We start from the raw sequence: 19,009 nt of genomic DNA, 5'->3' as shown, positions 1-19,009 counted from the left end.
GAACTGGAAAAAATTGGAGTTTTCATCTCTTTAAATTAGACTTTGGATGAGAGCCTGAAAATTGAGTCTCTAGAAGGATTAGGAAGTAAACATCTTCACTTTTCAGTCTATTACAAGATTATATCAGAGCTTCTGATGAGTTGTTAAGGTGATGAAATACCTAAAGCTCAAGGCACCAAACTTCTGCTGATGACTGTATTTGGTAGCTGTTAATCTAGCTTCTTATTGCAGATTTAAAAATAATGAAGTGTTTTGACTTAATCCTCTCTGCTTGGAACCAGTGGTTCAGAGATTTACATGGTTTACCTCTCTCAATAGCTCCGTATCATCTTTCCATCTTCATGTGTCCACTTGTCTGTGACAAATACATGAATAAAGAATTAATGATCTCTCTCTTCACCCACCCCACTCAGTTCAGTTCTGCATCTTACTCAATAACAACAATTGTGAAATTTCAAACAATGGTCCATCAAGTTCATTCTGAATGCCTGGGGCTTCACAGAAAGGCAGCAGCCATGTCACATCTCTGTGCCTTTAGTCCACAGTTCAGAATTGTGGCTTTGAAATGAACAACTGGATTTCATCCCTGGTCTTTGGTGATCTGCTGAAATAATAATGCTTAAATGTTGTTAGCCCTGTTAGTAATGGGTAGAATTACAGAAGCTGAATGCATGAGTGTTTTTTTCCAAGACTTCACAGCAATCTTTCTCAGATATTTTCTAATATGTGTTTGAAAAAACATATTGAAAATTTGGATGTGTTATCTGTTGGGAAAAGTTTCTTCTTTGCACTCCCTTAGTATTTCATACACACTTTTCAGTAAAGATGTTTCTAAATTAACATTTTCACAGAGGGAAAGGAGTAAGAGAGAGAGCAAGGTGAGAGTAATCTTAATTTAATTTTATTAATAAATATCTCAGAAAACTCACATTCCTTGAAATAGCACAATCATGTTCATGTGCCTCAGATTTTGGGTAGGAAGAGGCAAAGATGGGCCATAACAAGGTCTTGTACACACTGATAGTTGCAGTGACTGGGCAGAAGAGTGGGTAGGAGACAGGACATGACAAAATGACCCTCAGCTCTCTATTTGAACACTCGCTTTGAGAACTTATTCCATCAGGCACCCAATCTGAGCACCAACCTTGTGACCTGTTCAGACTGCCTGTAGAGGTTTAGTAGACCCTCTTGATCCTCTTTCACATGAAGGCTGCTCCAGTTTTATACCCCATCTTTAGTATTTTTGTTTCTATTTTATGTAAATCAGAATGCCTTCATTGTTCATAGGTGCACTTTGTCTGGTTCTAAATCCTGAAAACCTCATGATATGGTATAGCCCATAGATACTATTTACATTGAGATAATTCATCACTAAATTCTTCCCAACTCTTGGTGAGACATGGAATTGCTGGCTTCTGAGCGAGCAGAGAAATCAGAACCACAGAATATCCTGATGTGGAAAGGACCCACAAAGATCATTGAGCCCAGCTCCTGGCTGTGTACACAACAGCCCCAAGACTCCCACCATGTGCCTGAGAGCATTGACCAAATGCTTCTTGAGCTCTGTCAGGCTGGTGCTGTGATCACTTTCCCTGGGCATCCTGTTCCAGTGCCCAACCACCCTCTAGGTAAAGAACCTTTTCCTAATATCCAACCTAAACCTCCCCTGACTCAGTTTCATGCCATTCTCTTGAGTTCTGTCACTGATCAGTGAGAGAAGAGGTCAGTGCCTGCCCCTCCACTTCCCTCATGAACAGCTGTAGACTGCAGTAAGGTCTCCCCTCTGTCTCGTGTTTTCCATGCTGAACAAATTGATAGAAGGACAGTATCTTTTCACTGAGTATAATTTCTTGAATTCTGTTCCCTTAATGCAATTTTTTAAAAATTCAAAGCAGTGCAGGATTGAGAATCAATAATCTTTACCTTTAGTGATCTTAATGGTACTAGAGTTACATGATGGAAAGACATCCTGAAAATTTCTGTCCCTCAGATATTTTCTCTCTCTGCCAGTTTGCCAAATCCAGACACAACATAAAAATAGTGACTGGAGATGGTACTGTTTTCCTTTTGGCTTCTTATGTGGCCACATGACCCAGCAAGAATTGAACTGCACATAAATGGTGCTAATACATATTTAGAAATGTGCATGGGTAGCTCAAACTGAATCAGCATTTTTAGCACTTTCTGTGATACTCCTGAGTCACAGGAGAGATAGAAGCTTACAGGAAAGCACTATGGGAGAAAAGAAAGCTGGTGAGAGAGTCATAAAAAAAGAGCTGTGACACCTGTTTAATGTAGAAGCAGAGCAGTAACACAGTTTTATGCAACTGCTTCATCTTCATCTCTTCCTTTGACACCTTTGTTCCTTTCCTCCCATTGTCCTAACCCAAAAACCACACACTTTTTCTTTTATAGGGAAGTTTTTGTTTCTCCCATTCAATTCTTTTATTAATTATATTTAGGGAAATTGTTCATATCGCACGTTCTCTGCAGGCTTCTCCTTTATGTGTCCAGCCAGATGTGAGATGAAATTAGCCTTCATGGGTTGTAAAGCACTTTTAGAGCTAAATTTGGGGCTGGGAAGGAGTGTGGTATTTATGCAATGTAAACAAGTACTAGAAGTCAACAAGGCAGAAAGGATGATTGGGAAGTTGGACAAATGTCTAAACTGGCAGCCTAGGAGATCATTTAGGGTAAGAGTGAAGGATGCAACAGCTGCTGGTTGTGACAGAGGGGGCTTGGATGTATATGGCTTATGGCCTCTGTGAGGGGTGCACTCAAAAACCACCTTAGATCTAGTCAGAGACAAAAAACCTAGTACAAAAGAAGTGTAGTTACATTATCATTACAATTTTATAATGAGCTCTGTTCTCAGATGTGAGGTTGATTTTTTTTTTTTTAATTTTTTTTTAAGATCAACTGACTTGATCTACCTCTTCCCCATGTTACTTTTCCATGAAGGAGATGGTAGCTTATGTCCTTCTCACTTTAAAAATGCTTTGAAACTAACAGTAGTGAGGCAAAAAAATGCTGGTGATAATTTCAGTAGAGATTTGTTGAACTGTGGTAAAGGAGGAAATATTTTCAAAGCATCTGAAGAAATGGACCACCCTGTTCTCACATGGTGTGAACTGGAAAGGCTCCAGTTTGTGTCAGTGGCTCTGTCCCAGTCTGAGCATCAGCTGACAGTCTGGCTCACTCCTTATGAAGACCATTTCATAAATGGGTGGAAAAGTAACACACAAGATCTCTGCCTCACCAGAAGCTCTCCCTGCTAGGAGCACACAGCGCTCCAGGCAACAAATGGGATGCTGAAATCAGAAAAAAAATGGCACAAGCAGAGGTCTGACATCTGAGAAACTGTACTTCTGTGGGATTTTCAGCTGGTTTGTTATAGTGTTTCAGGACTGGCACACTAACAGGTTTAAATGTGTTTTAATCCGCTTATGTAATTTAAGCCCCTCTGGGAGTGGTGAGCATTCATTAAATTATTTGTTATGGTGGGAGTTCTATCATATTGAGCCAGATGCTGCTTTCCATGAGATATGTTATTGTGTCTGGTCCAAACTAAGCTGAATAACTCCATCAAATTTGAATAGACTATAAAATAGGTCTCTGCTATGTATGAAAAAGCACCAGAGCACATCCTTGGCTCTTCTAAGCACCTGAAAAGTAACTTTATCAGTCATGCTACAGCTGACAGTTTTTTCCCTTCCTTTGATATTATTTTTGACTCTTTCTACATCATTACCCATCTTACAGACAAATGTTCATAACAGCTGAATTAGTTGAGAAGGAGAAATAGAGAGGTGTGAAATGGCACAGACGTCTCCTTTATTGTTGTACATCAAAGATCATTATCCAAATGAGAATAAATTTAATTTTGTAAGAAACAAAACAAAAAAAATGTTCAAGTCCATGTTCTGTATTATTTATGCTCTCTCCATTTTGTGAATTAATACACTTGTGAGCAACATAGCCCTGCACATTTCCATAGTTCCAAAGATCCAGTCCTGTGTTTCTTCCATGCCCAGGTTGCCCTTGATCTAAAAGGGAGTTTGGAATTTGGTAGGAACATGAAAGCAAACCATCATATCAGGCATATGCACTCTTGGCATGGGTTGCTACTGAGGTAAGACTGGACCAGAAATCTTATATGTAAATAATGTGCACTAGTGCAGTAAAATTTATTTTCACTTTCTTTCTGAAACATTTTTTCTAACAGTTCTACTTCTTTTATTTATAGTTGAAAGTATCAACAACTACTGGATAGGCCTGAACTATATTTTCTGTCTTAAATTCTCTGTTAGCCCCAAAGAAGGATAGTTGTATCTGTTTGCAGAGCACCAAGCATTGTTTCTTTGTGACTTTGTGCTCTGTATTCTGAGCTGGAACCAGTTCAAATTGACTCTCTTGAACTGACTGTTTAGATTGAGGCCAGTATCTAAAGTCTCTGTTATAACCCATTCTCCAGTGTAGCCCTTTTTTTTCCCTCCTTTTACTTCTCTATCTTCCAGGACCAGCCTGCCATTCTGCTTCCTGTTGTTCTGCCCAGGTTCTGTATCACCTCTTATGGTCTCTGGGCAGATGGAACCTCATCTGTCACACTCTGCCCACCCAGTCTGAGACACTGATATCTCTGTCTCCTACTTCTTGAAGGTTCTGGATCCTATTCACATCCCTACTGCTGCTTCCCATAGTCTCTACACTTCCATTTGTTTAGACAGTAAAATATACAAAAGACAGCATGCCAAATCCGAAATCATAAAACAGAATAACTGCTAAATAAAGTACCCTACAAGAGCTATGTGTAGATTTCTGTAGGTGTCAGCAGCTGCAAAATGTGTTGGGTTTGAGTCCTGTAAATCTTTCCTTTAAAGAAACATTTATGGTTTGAGCAAAAGCCAGGGATATATATTTTTTATGAGTTAAATAAATAGAAGGATAAGTTCTTTTGTCACATTTTGAAGATTACTCTTCTCAACTTGCAAACATTCAGGCATCTTTTGGAATAAATATGAAATATTTTTATGGAGTGTGGAGGAAAACAAAAACCCACAAGAAACATGATAACCATGTATAGCATCTGAGTGATAAACTGAGAACTAACAAATAGTTTCACTGGAAATTTGGCCAGCTTCGGGGTTCTTAGCTGCAACTATCTGAAATGAAGCTGAAAACTTTCACAGAGCAACCCTGAACCTCTTAAAATCTACTTGTAAACCTAAATAGGTTTAAAAGTGAAGCCCACTGGGATGTGTTTGTCTGCACCACTCTTCTTCAGCTGTGCAGCCAGACCTTGTTTGATGAGAAGCTCCATGCCTCAGCCCTGGCACTGGGGGCTCCCACTGACCAAGAAGTTTGGCTCTGGGCTTTCATCCTCTGCATGGCCATGGTGAAATCAACTGTGGCCACTGTGGTTCTGTTAGGTTCAACTTTTAATTAATTTGGTACTGTCTGCTCAACAGTGCTCTGCTTATCTAATCTGGACCACTTTTGAGTAACCTCCAAGTGGAGAACATGGTGAGGAACCCACCCCTGGAAGGAGTCCAAGCTCCCTGGCACAGTGTCAGACCCACAGAGAGAGAGAAAGAAAGCATGAGGTCTGCCTTCCCTCTTGGGCTTGTTTTCCAGTCTCAGATTGCTGAATGTAAAAACAGGAGCACATGCTTATTTCCATGCCTGTTTTATGCAGCTCCTGTGTCTTTTCATTGACTTTAGCAACACCAACAATCTCCTTCCATTTATACTACTGGAATACAGACAAATGTAGGCAGAGCAGCAAATATGGTTCCTAGAGTATATGACCTCACACAAGACTTCACTGGGTCCCTAGGTGTAGTGACTACATCCATTAGACTATTCTTCTCCTAAAACATTTAAAAATGAAAAAATCCATCCTGCTGATGAAGTGATAGGGTCTGATGTCACCTTGTGAATGATGGTCACATTGCCTGTGAATGACAATTTAGGCAGTGCCCATCTAAGATAGCTACTTGCACTGAATGCATTCTCCTGCAGCCAACCTTTTAAAAGAATTAGAATAAAAATGTTGATATGCACATGGATTTTTATCACATGCATCTGGAGCCAGTCAAACATTTCCCTAATGAAATGCATCAGGGCAAGGACAAGTTTTAATAATACACAGAAATTTTAAGAAATGTCTTTGATGGAAAGCCAATTTTTCAAGCAATAAGCATTAGCTTTGAGGAAAGGGGGCACATGCTTTAGTAAGCCAATTTAAATGGGGTTCATCAACTCTGAAATAAATAGCATCAACAGTGCTACCAGATTTACAAAGGTGAAAGGAAAGGATGTTTCTGAAATGCCCAACTCATTTAGGACTAAGAACAGTTAATGAGCTCCTGAAATGGGAGGAATTGTACCAATTAATTTCTCAGAATAGCTGGAATATGTTATCCCAGTTCTTTTCTCCCTGGAGTAGAACGAAATGCCATCATAACCCTGTTTGGGAGCAAAAGCAACCCATTGTTTACTACCTTATGGTAGCCAAGGTGACATAGTATCTTCAGCTCTTTGTGTTAATTTTGAGATTGCAGATGGAAAGTTGTAGGGTTCATTTCTATTTTGCTGTTGTTATGTTTGTATCAAAATACAAACATAGTCAAAATGTAAGAACGAAGACTTTTTTTTAAATTTAAAGGCAAAGAATTCATCACAGATGCTTTTGTCTCACCTAAAAGGAGAAGAAATGTTGTTTTGGCTCTCCTTTACTGTTTTGATGCTGAAAACCATCCCGATTTATAAACAATGTTTTACTGTTAATAGTTTAATCAAATGCAAAATATTCCATTGCAATGTCAGAAAGAGTAAGGTGTTACTGGCTGAAGTATTTTTTGCCCCACGTATTGGGTTCCTTATGTAACTTTGAGGAAATGTGGTTTTACTGACATAAGGGGAAGCAACAACAGAATTATGAAGAGAATTTAATGGGCCTCAGAGTAAATCTCGTTTTCTTGAAAAGTGTTTTTTCTATTAGTCCTTCTCAAAGTGAATTTCATGGTAGTCACCATCCCAGTTTGATTTCTCCTGAACAGAAATTCTCTGTAGCTGAAAAGCTGTGGCATGGTAGAAGTCAAGGTAGATTAATCTTTCTTTACCAGAACTTCCTTGTTCTCTTCCATGTGTTCAGATGTTGAATGCAGCACCAGCTTCCACAATGATATCACTGTTTATTGTATCTTTGGAGTTCCTATCTTGAGAAATCTTGAAAGAATGAATTATTTGGGAAAAGTTGAATTGCCATTCCCTTATAACTTAAGGCAATGTAATTATGTCTTTTGAAAAACCCTTGAATAATGACACTCACATCAGCAGAAAAGACAGGTAATAGAATAAATCAGAAGAAACCAATTATAAATATTCCTCTGCTACTCAGTAGGAAACATTTTTCCAAACATAGTTTTGTGAGTTTAATTTATGTTGTTACAAAAACTCTGTGTAAAAAAAAAAAAAATTACATGATTACATAAAATGATACTGAATAGGATTGTAATGTAAGAGGTCTAATACAAATTCTGGTGTGTGGATATTTTTATGAAGAAAATATCAAAACTACCCACAGACTTTATATTTCAAGAAAGACACAGCTTTAATGACTGAACAGGAGAGTACAAATTACCTGAGACCAACACAGTTCTAGTGTAGAACACAAATGGGGTCATTTAGGAGTGCTCCTAACCTCAAAACTACTCCCAGCATAGGAGGAACAGCTCAAATGGACCAAAACAGTCATGGATGATGAGGTCTGAATGGCAGACACACCTGCTGACATTTTTCTACTTGCCAATTTTTTATAATCTTATAAACAATCAGCAGGTGGGGCAAACACCACAATTTCTACTTTTACCACCTGCAGCAAAGACATTGCTCTGTAGGAAGCTCTGAGATTTCTGGTGAGCTTGGACTGAAAAACAGAACTAGAGCCTCAATTCCTTGTGGTTACCAATGTTCCCACAGCACTTGTGTGAGTAGAGGTGTTGGCACTTGGGGGGTCAGCACACTCTGCTGACCTGAAAGGACTCAGTGCTCTTTCAGTTCTGTGCAGTATGCTCATGGATCAGAAGTCCTCAGCTTATGCTTGGTGCAACTGAAAGCTGTGAAGTTTGAGCTTCATTGTTAGTAAAGTGAGGGCTGATGTGATTTGCATTTGTTAGCTGCAGGGAGATACACTTCATTGAGATATTTGGAAAAAACCAATGTGGATGTGAACAGCCTCAGAACTGTCTCATGCCCTCAACTCACACAGTCTGCACAGCTCTCTGGATCCCTTTCAATATGAAAAGGTCCAGTAGACCTCTAGGAGGATATTCTGATGTGGATGCTTGTTTTAAGAGAATGGAAGAGGAAAAATGCAATGGAAAGTTGGATTTGCATCACAGCCTCAGTCATGCTAATGGCGAAGAGCTCTAAGATTTAAATAATTTAGGATATTGCCTGTAATTGGTTCTGGTTATGCAATCTTCTGTTAATCTCTTTCCTCCCACTGTTTCTCTGAGGGAATGTACTCTAATGAGTAAATGTTCTGTCCATTTTATTAAGGATGGAGTGCTAGCCATAAAGAGAGTTCCCATAAAAATCACCACACAGAAGGGGATTAAATGACAAACACCAGGACCAAGGGCCCCAATGGCTGGAGTCATGTCATTATCAGAGACTTTAAGCTTCTGTTTTTTGTTTGGGGGAAAAAAGAGTTTAAAAACTACTGTGTAGTTGAGGAAAACAGTTTTTGAAAACACAAACATGCCTGAGAATTATGTACCGTAATAGAAAACCAATTCCAGACTATTGGAATAAGTCAATGCAACAGTGCCCTTCATTTCAAAAAGTTCCTTACAGTGCTTTGCAACCCTTCTCCTACCCCTGCCCCCAACACTTCCCCTCCCCACATCCAGAAAAAAAAGAAATCTCATCACTTAACTGAGGTGCTTCAGCTCTGGCCACCTATGCATGTTGACCCAGAGGTCAGGGCCAAAGTCCTCAAATTCTGTTCTGTTTTGTGGACACAAGAAGTAGCCAAAATTTTATTCCTGACCAAATGTTCTTCCCAAGCATGTTTTGTACACTGAAAGTCAGGCAGGCACGTGCAGCTGTCCCTGCTTATGCCAGGCAATTGGGCAGCCTGCAGAAATCACTTGCAGTGAACTGTCCTTCCACACTCCAGTTTCAGAGCATTGGCTTTGCATGGGCTATGAGTGAAAAAAATCTCAGCCAGCAGTTTTGCAGCAACTGAATCCAAGGTGCTTACTTTTTATTTGTTAGGGTCTTGCTGCTTTTAGGATTTTTTGTCTTTATTTAGTCTCCTTTTGCAAAAGCAAGCCTTGTCATCAATTCACTATAAAGACAGAAGAAAGAGTCAACTAAACGACTACACTGGATTGTCACTGATGGCTCTTATGGGCTTAAGACAACAAAATAGAAGGATTTCCCAAAAGTATCTGTAGCTTCACCTTTTGACAGCAATTAAGGGTTCATCTATGGGAAGAGACTGATTAGTAAGGAAGAGGAAATTACAGTACATAATTGTGGGATGAGGGAAATGATAGGAATATCCCCTTTGTCATTCTGGGGAGGGTTGAGGACTGGGAAACTGACCTTTGTCCTTACACCTCACTGGGAACAGAAAGACCATGATGGCCTGGGGGTACTGTGGCCCTTTGCCAGTATGGTTCAGTTAGAAGAGAACAGAGCCTTTGTCTATGGCTGTCTAGGACACAAGCTGCCCCTTCCAGCTGGGCTGGGCACTCATGATGAACAGCTCTCTTTTCTTCCTGTCATGATTTAGGAATGGTAGTATTTCCCCTGAAATCACTCCAGGCCACACACTTCTCTCCTTCCACCCTTCCCCTCACCCTTGTCTGTGGCAGAAGGGAGAGGAGAATTGGAGGCACAGAAGATGATCATGGGTTGAGATAAGAACAATTTACTGGAAACAGCAGTGAGATAAGAAAATGAACAGTAACAGAAACAAAATAGAGGGTTCAAGAAAAGAAAGATTATTGTGCATCCCTGAAACTCCCACCAACAGGCAATGCCCATCTGCTCCCTCGGCCATGCCAGTCCCACCTCTCCTTCCAGCTCAGAATCGCTGGTACCCAACCTCTCCCTCTGGCTGGGAGCCAGTGTTACCCCAGTGCTCCCTCTGCCACGCTGACTCCCCTGGCAGCATCTCCTCCTCCTCTCAAGAGGCTCCTTTTCCCTACCCCAGCACTGATGTGAGGCAGAGGGAGCACTGGGGTGCTCCCTATGGGATATGCCATGGGCATACCCCCTTCTGACTACTGCAAAAAATTAACTCTGTCCTGGCTGGAACCAGGACACCTCCCCACAGGAAAAGATTAAAGCACGAGTATGCTCATTTCCCCAACAGGAGGGTGAATCAGCCTACCTGTTTCTTAGAATTGGAAGTTTGTTTGTGTGCTTGCATTTTTGTGCATGCATTTTTGTGATTATATAGCATAGTTGACATTTTGCAGAGGAGATTAAAGAGTTACACACTTGTAGAGAATTTTGGGGTACCTGTTTTTATCCAGGCATCTCTGCCTTTTCTGCAAACACTGCACACATTAGATTATTGTTAGGTGAACTTCCAGCATGAATAATAATTTCAGCAGCTTTCATCAAGCTGTAGTCACTGAATCTGCTTAATGGCTTATTTATTATAAGGGTCCCTAAGATCTTTCTGCAGTCTCTCCCTGGTGCATTTTGAGATATGGCCTTCATGATCCTTAATATCAGCCTTCTGGCAAATATACCATTTGTATGCTATACATTAAAAAGTATGCTTTTAAGTCACTCATCTGCATTTCTTCATGTACTTATAGCCCTGACAAGGGCTATGCAGGCACAAGTGGCTTTGTGTTTCTTCACCTTCAGAACAGCAGGTTTATTCTTCTGAACATTTCATCATGTGAACATTGTCCTCTAATACTGATTTTTGAAAATTGGATCAAACATCTGAATATGAACCTTGAAAATCTAAGCTGGCATCCAGGTTCCTGTAAACCTGCATTGCAATTCTGCTTTGCATGGCTTAAAAATTTGAATCCTCCTATTTGCCACTGAAGTGTGATAGTGATTTAAGTTTTCTATCTTTCTGATGTATAGGTCAGGAGGGCTCCCATTTTGGAACACACCCTCATGAGAAGACAAAACAAATTCTGTTTCCCAGCATCACCTGTGGTTAGAGATCAGTGTGTCAGGTCCTGCAGCACTGCAGTGATTTTCATTTGGGAAGGATTTTTTTGAGGTGACCATGTGAAATGGGTGGTGGTGCTGCTCCAAAGCAGTGCCATGTCCCTTTGCCAGGGATAAGCAAATGCTTTCGTCTTGCTCAGACTTTCTGTAGTAGAATTTTGTACAAGTATAGTGAAAGAATGAATGTTCAGTGGCACAGAACACAGCTTTGATATTGATTTGTGTTACTGTTGCATAACATTTAGGGACTCTGTAAGGAGCAGGGTCAAATCAATCTACATGTGTTTAAATACTCAGAAATAAAGCAATGGAAAAATTTTGGGAAAAACCAATCAGATCTTACCAGAAAATGATGTTTATTAAGCACTGAGCCAGACCAAACTCTCCTGGTCTTTAACAAAACCATGATTTTAGGAGCTGTTTTTATTTCTGGAGCAATAACAACAGACAGTGAGTATTGAAATTAGTGGAAAGTCAAGGCACTGTACATATCAAAATATGCTGTGCAGAATTTGATTTTCACTTAGCAAAATTTATAATGGGGATCAGTTAAAAACCTACATGCTTGAGGCTTTTCAATGTAAAAATATATGTTGTCCCTGCATATAAATAAATTTGGAGGTTTTTAGAAATAAATGCATTTATATCATGTTGAATTTACACATGGTAGTATGAGGCACAGACAACATAAATGCCTATATCATCTAGAAGATTAATGAATAAAGTGAGCTACCACCAACCTGTCTTTGTTCCTGCCCAAGGGAATGAGGAGTAGACACAAATGAGGAGCAGGCACAAATGAGGAACAGACCCTGTGGTCAGTGGGCAGATACATGACATGAGGCCCTCCTACTTTGCCACTCTGTAAGACTTCTATTGCTACATAACTCTCTCTTTTGCTACTGTGGCCCCTTTCTTCCAGCTAAAAGTGCTCTCTGTCACCCAAAGAGGCAACCTCCTTATACATACTTGGTTTGCATGTCAAAGTAGATCCTGGTGTGACAGCAGCTGAAGTTTATATATGTGCCAACAATAGAAATGTTATACACTGCTAGATTGATACATTAACTGGGGGGTAGGGACAATTGTAAAGATTGTTTGGTTGAGACTCACGCTGGAAATAAGACCCCAACTTAGGTTCTATTTCTGTATCTAAATGTCCTCAATGTTGAACTAGACTCAGATGAAACATTGCACCTTGGAGCTGTCTCCATGTTTTTTTTCACTTGATTCTTGTGTATTTTTTTTCGTGGCTGTTTTAATTAGATGGTTTTTAATCATGCCTACTGGTACATGAAAAAGTTTTCTGACAGAAAGAATGTATTTCTTAAATAGCTGAAGTTATGATCTTTTAAAATCGACCTTGAGTCTGAAAAAAGCTGTTTTGTGAGGTTTCCAGAGGTTCCTGCCAAAATGCCATGAGACCATTACTTCACATTTACTTCCAGATTTATCTGGAACCCAGAAGGGCAGACACAACACAGAAGAGCTGGAAGAAGCAAGAATTCATCAACTATTTCTGAACTTTCAAAATGAATTACTTCTGGTTCAGTCTGAGGAAAACAGAAAAGTTTGGGTGGTGAGGAAGTTGGCTTTATTTCCCAACACTTTTCTGTTCTAAAGTAAATCCTCTTCAGATTCAACAACACTTTGATGAATTAGAAGATAAATATCCATTTGCTGACTAAACAATAGTTTCTTCTGTTGAAACTAAGCAATAATATCTTCTTGCTCATCATCTTTCATGTATTGGCAGCAGATCTAAAGCACACACTGAGAAGAAGGTTTGGTCCCTCTGGGAATGCATGCATGTGGAGGGAAAAAACGCTCTCATTTGAGAAGGGTGATTATAATGCTGCACACATCACTTCAGGTATGTGCAAGTCAAATAGCCACTGACCTGCAGCAGCCATGGCTCAGACAGCCCAGCATGGTTTCCTGCCTGCTGTGACCTGGCATAGCCTGGGACAGCGCGAGGTTTCTCCAGGCATGGCCGGCTGCCACTGCTTCCTCAGGAGTGGAAACTTGGAGGCTGGTGATAAAAGGAGAGAAATTTTGCCATTCAGAGTTAGCTTTCTGAAATCATAAGGTGGGTTCATGATTTCAAAGTAGTGCTTGCAGGTAGTGGTCATCCTTCCCTCCCTTTCACAGCTGAGTGGGGAACACTTTCCTAAGCTGAGGTTCAGAGCTCAATGCTTTTCTAAGTGCTGGGCAAAGACCAGCCCTACTGTGGAGCAATGGAGACACCAGGATGCCACAGAAGTGATGCCTGCCTATTTTGAACCTTCTCTCTACTTTATTCAGGGAGATCTATTGTAAGAAAACTGACTGGTGTAAGATAAAATACTAATTTCTGGAAGGGGAGCGAGTTGAGACAGACCTTCACGGTTTTTTCCCCATGTAAATTAATTTTTTGTCAGTAGCACAGAAGTAGACATCTCAAGGAAACTCAAGCTCTTTTTTGGTGAAGGAGAATACAATAGTTTGCCTGCTTTATAAACTAAAGTCTAACTCTCCTAAATTTAAGTTTTTGGTGTATGCACAAATATACTACAAAGAAAACCTTTCCTGTAGTATTTTGGTGCTCCTGTTTGGCTCCAGCTGAGACTGAGAAATGTAGAAGCCATTTCAGACATGAATAATTATAATAGTTTGTGCTTGTAAAGTGATCCAGATACTAACAATAATGGACTGCAGTTGGAGTGTGAGCATGGTAAAATGCCTCTGTTACAAGCACAGCTCTTTAAAGGAAGTGGTGAAAGGGAGACATTAATTATATTAGGTCTGGTATACTTTGACTAGAGGTGTATTAGCCTATGAAACTGAAAAGGCTGTTAATTCAGTCACTGAAATGATTTAGCATGAAAAAAATATGAATAAAATTAAAATAAAGCTAAGAGATTTTAATTGCCTAGAACTTAGACTTGCTTGGAACTGCAGAAAAAAGGGATGATGGGAACATCATGTCTTATCCTTTTTCATTGTATTTTACACACAAAAATAGAGACAAAGACAAATGATTTGGACAGATTCCTTTAAGTCATATCATGACTTCCTCTCAACACTTTAAGTAATCCTACTGTTCTTAGACATACTTCACCTTCAGCTGTAGAATGGTCTCAGTTTTCCTAAGTAAGAAAACATGGGCCCTTTTGTCACACACCAAGATAAAGGGAACAGGGGAAACTTAGAGATGGTTGGCATGATTTACAGCATTTGGAAAATAATCATAGGCCTAAATGTTCATGAAGGATCATTAATAGATGTTTTCCCTTTCACTGAGGATCCTTAGCAGCATTCCTAGTATCCTGGTCCGTATATATTCTTGGGCTATACACTCAGATACAATACCTGTCAGTTTGCTTTGTGAAACTCACTAACTCAGTGGTCTCTCCCTATTCAAAACAAGTGGTAATCAGACAGTTACTGGGGTTATCCCATCAAAAGTATCAAAACCCCCCACATATTTCTATTAAAGCAAGTGGGAATTCTATTTCCAGTAAATTCAATTTCAAAACCACCTATTTAAGACAGCCAGGGTTGAAACATATTCTATTCCATGATAAAGAATACACCCAGATATACAGTTTGTGCTTTAACAATTCTTTCAGAGTCAAAAAGGAAAGTATAAGTTAGTGTTGACTTTTTAAATAGTAGTGTTAGCCTTGCATCCCAGAAAAACCAAGCAACAAATCTCATTTATGCAGTACTCATAAATCAGTAAAACACAAAGCTGAGCTGGACAACTTTTAAATGACATCAATCACAAACTGTGAAATACCCAATAAAATTTCACAACATACCTGTGGAACAAGTTTTGCAATGTGCAAATAACACAGATTCCCCACTACCAGGAAGAAAAAAAAGAGTCTTTCAACACATACAATACAAATTCTACAGCATACATGAAAAACAAGTTCCCCTGTATGTATGGGGATTTGAAGAATAAATATAGTATCTTAATAGTCCCTAAACCTGAAGTGACCCATTGTCTCATGTTTAGTTAGTACTTGGTTTTGTGGTCTTTCATTGCCTCAGGGCTTTATTATGAAGATGAATTAATGTGAGAACTTGTCTTATAAATGAATTGTTATATTTCTGACCTGAAATGCCATGATCAGCCTAGAACTTGCCTGGAATTGGCCCCAAAAATGGTCCCCTAACAGATTCATAAAGCTTCTGAAAAGCAGAAGCGCAAACAGAATGGAATATAACCATCTGAAACATAGAAATGCTTGTGCTTGGTTTTAACTGCATAAAGTAAACAGATTAAAGAGGCTACAGGGAGAGGGAGAAGGAGGGCAGACAGGCAAGCAGTAGTGTGGTATTAGAAGGTGTTCCTTCTAGGAGACCAGTAAAACAGCACCAGAGCAATGGATGAGAGATAAAGTTAGGGATAAACATCCCTAAAATATAGTGACCTAGAACAAAAATAAAAAAAAAAAACAAAAAAACAAAAAAACAAAACCAAAGCTATAAGTAATATCCACAATTTTATAATACTGTCTAAAGAACAAAGAGTGCATAAAGGAATTGACACTGCTAGTATCAGTCTATGAGCAAATTACCACTGCCCTTGAGTTGGAAAGATGCATCCCTTCTTTGTCTGTGTCCTGGTTCCAGCCAGGACAAAGTTAATTTTTGCAGTGGCCAGGAGGGGCATGGCTTGGACCCTGAGGTTGTTCTATACACCCTCACACATGTGCAGGGGGTGGCTGGGAAACTGGCAATACCAGCTGCCCCTGCACACTTCCACTCAGGAAGTGTGCAGGGGCAGCTGGTATTGCCAGTTTCCATCTACTGAGCGCTTGCACTGTAATTGTTTGCCTCTCTTTTACACTCTGTATTATTGTTTTTGCTGTGACTGTCAATTTTTGTATCTCATTGATGCCTCCAGTCCATCACTCTTAACTCAGCCTGTGATCTTTATCTTTTGTGCCGTGCCTCCAGTTCTCTCCAGCCCACCACAGGGGGCGGAGGAAGCGCGTGGTTTGGAGCTTTTTCCTGGGAACTCTAAACTGGAGAATACCATTCCTAAACCACAACAGTTAGTCATTCCTTTTCAAATTCTTTCGAAGTATTTGGCCTTGCAGCTATGGAGGCACATGAATGTTGCTTTAGCCATGGAGTCTCTGGTCACAGAATGTGCAAAACCTTGAAGAAAGGAAACGTGTATATTTCTTGGCTTTTAACTGAAGCAAAAAGGGGTGATGAAAAAGAAGACAGAAAGACAAGGAAAGGCAGGTCACAGAGAGAGAGAAAAGAAAATGATAGGAATGCAGATGTGGAGAAAGCAGATAAGCACTTGTCACTTTCAGGTAATAATTTGGGGAAGTGTTACAGCATGAAGAGCTTGACTTTTGCTTAGTAACAGGTGCAGAGCAGAGTACTACCCAGCTCTCTGCAGCTGTGAGAAGGGGCATTTATATTTTTCCATCTCAAGCAGTTTCCATGGGACAAAACACTTGGCTACATATTGTGTGATGGTGGGATGCACAAGCCCCTCCAGGTGAGCAGTACTGCACTTTAGGCTATAGCAGCTCACTACCTCAGTAATATGACCAGTGAACCCATGTGCTGCTGTCACTGCTGATTACAAGGATGACAATACTCCTGTGCCTGCTAGAAATCCTCAAAATCAGGCCAAAGAATATAAGTTCCTATTATTTATAGAAACTGCAGCTCCCCTTTGGAAAAAGGTGAGAATTAATCAAAGAATGACTGTCTTTGCTCTTTTCAGATCTCTGTGAGAGCCAGTCCAACTAAATCCAAGAACCAATAGAAAGTTATTGTGCATTTATATATTTTGGTTTTGATGCTGCTTATTAACAAAGTAATTTGAGAAACTTCTAGGGAATGAATACTTTCCATGTGCAAGTAGGAATCAGAACCTTGTACCTTATTCCTGCCTCATCTTTCAGGTTTCCTTTCTGGCCTTCAAGTGTACTCTCCTATGTATTTCTTTGTTCCACTCAACAAAGGAGACTCATGCTGAAAGTAGGGCACCTACTTAAGTGTTTAGTTGGATTAGGGTTCTTCAGAGGATTTCCTAACCTCTGGAAAAAAATGATTAATTGTTGTAGCATTAGGCCTTCAAGGCCTAGACTTCCAAGAAATTCAGCTCTGAATCCTGGGCTGGGCTGACTGAATAGTTTTATGATGGCCAGACCTACGACTGTGCAGGGTATTGGCTTCTGAGTGCAGACAAAAATAGGAGGAGGTGAGTGCTGAGTGAGTAAAATGAGATTTAGAAACTAAAAAACTCCAACCAAACAACCAAAACCAAAAAACAAACAAAACTAACTAACAAACAAAAAATCCCCAAAACCCAACACCAACAATTAAACAACCATCCCCCCCACCCCCCAAAAAAAACAAAAACAAACCCAAACCCAAATAAACAACCCAGTGGAAAAGAATTCATACTCCAGTTACAGTTTAAAACTTTCTTGGTATATAGTCATTTAAGAGAGGATAATATCTGCTTCTGTTTTTGTATTGAACTTTTTCAGACCAACTTTCAAGATGAGAAAAATCAAAATTATGTGATGACAGTGGATTGTGACATGCTGCAGTTATCCGTGAAGCCTTGGCCATGTTTGTGATGGCAATAGTTTTCCAGAAGTGCTGTGCCTTGTAAGGTAAATCACAAAGTTAACTTCAGCTAAGTAAAATTTGGGGAAAAGTCCCTGATATGGTTAATTGGCAAATGCCCATTCTTTTGCCCATCTGAAAAGCATCCATGTTCAATGTGATTACATTTTCTTTAATCTGATTAGAACATTTGAAAACTATCAAACCTTCCCATACTTGCCCTATGTGCCTGAAGACCTTTATGCATTTCTTATACATTGCATAAAAACTAAAATTACTTTCCTGCTGGCTTGCAAATACTTGGGTTAATTTTAGCCAGTAGTTGCATTTCTCATAACCTAGTCCCTCAAAGTGTCTTCTTTTCAGAGTTTGCCAAAGGGCTCACTTAAAAATGCTAGTTCTTAGGACTCTCACCTCACTTTGTTGTGACTAAGCCCTCCTGAAATGCTCTCTGTTCCACAGGACATTCCTTCTGCAGCTGTCACATGCTGCTGTGCTTGCTCTGTGCTTACTGAGCTGCCTTATACTCACATAGGAGTTCCAATTGCTTCTTTCAAGGGAGAATTTGTATTCTGTCCTGTGTACTTTTTCCTTGGTTGCTAATATCTTACGGTGCTCCACAATCCCAGGAAAGCTGATAACAATCTTGAGTAGAAAAGATCAGCCTGCCTGAATGCTGATATAAACTGAAAGGGTGGTATGAAATATGTCAATAAATCATCTTGCAGTGCATTTCAAACACTTTTTTTTTGCTGGTGTGAGTAAGCACATTTGCTGAGATGGGTCAGGCCTGGGATAACATGAGTTTTTCTAAGAACTGATGGTTTCACTGGTATGTACAAGTGCTTTGTAAGTTTAACCTGTTATATCCTACTTCACCCCTAGCCCCCTTTTCCTCCAACTCACCACCTTTTAATTGCCTCCTAGAACTGTGTCCATGAAAATACAGAGCTCTAAAATTTCAGCCAAGGGGAGACTCTGCCAATATTTTTTACCTGGAAAAAAATGCTTTTCAAAAGGAAATGATAGGGAATAGTCTTAGTTGTAATTTAGAATTGCACAAAATAATTGGCTGCTCTGAGGCATAGTTATTTGGCATAACATGCTGGTTTGGAAGCTGTTTCCAGGTACAGCATGGAGCAAATCAATCTCGTTCTTGTTTCTGGGAGTTCCCTGTCCTTGCCATGGAATTGCA

Source organism: Serinus canaria, chromosome 5 (genome assembly GCF_022539315.1).
Source record: "Serinus canaria isolate serCan28SL12 chromosome 5, serCan2020, whole genome shotgun sequence".
NCBI classification, from domain to species: Eukaryota; Metazoa; Chordata; class Aves; order Passeriformes; family Fringillidae; genus Serinus; species Serinus canaria.
The sequence above is the reverse complement of the archived record's forward strand: the minus strand, read 5'-3'. Positions refer to the sequence as shown.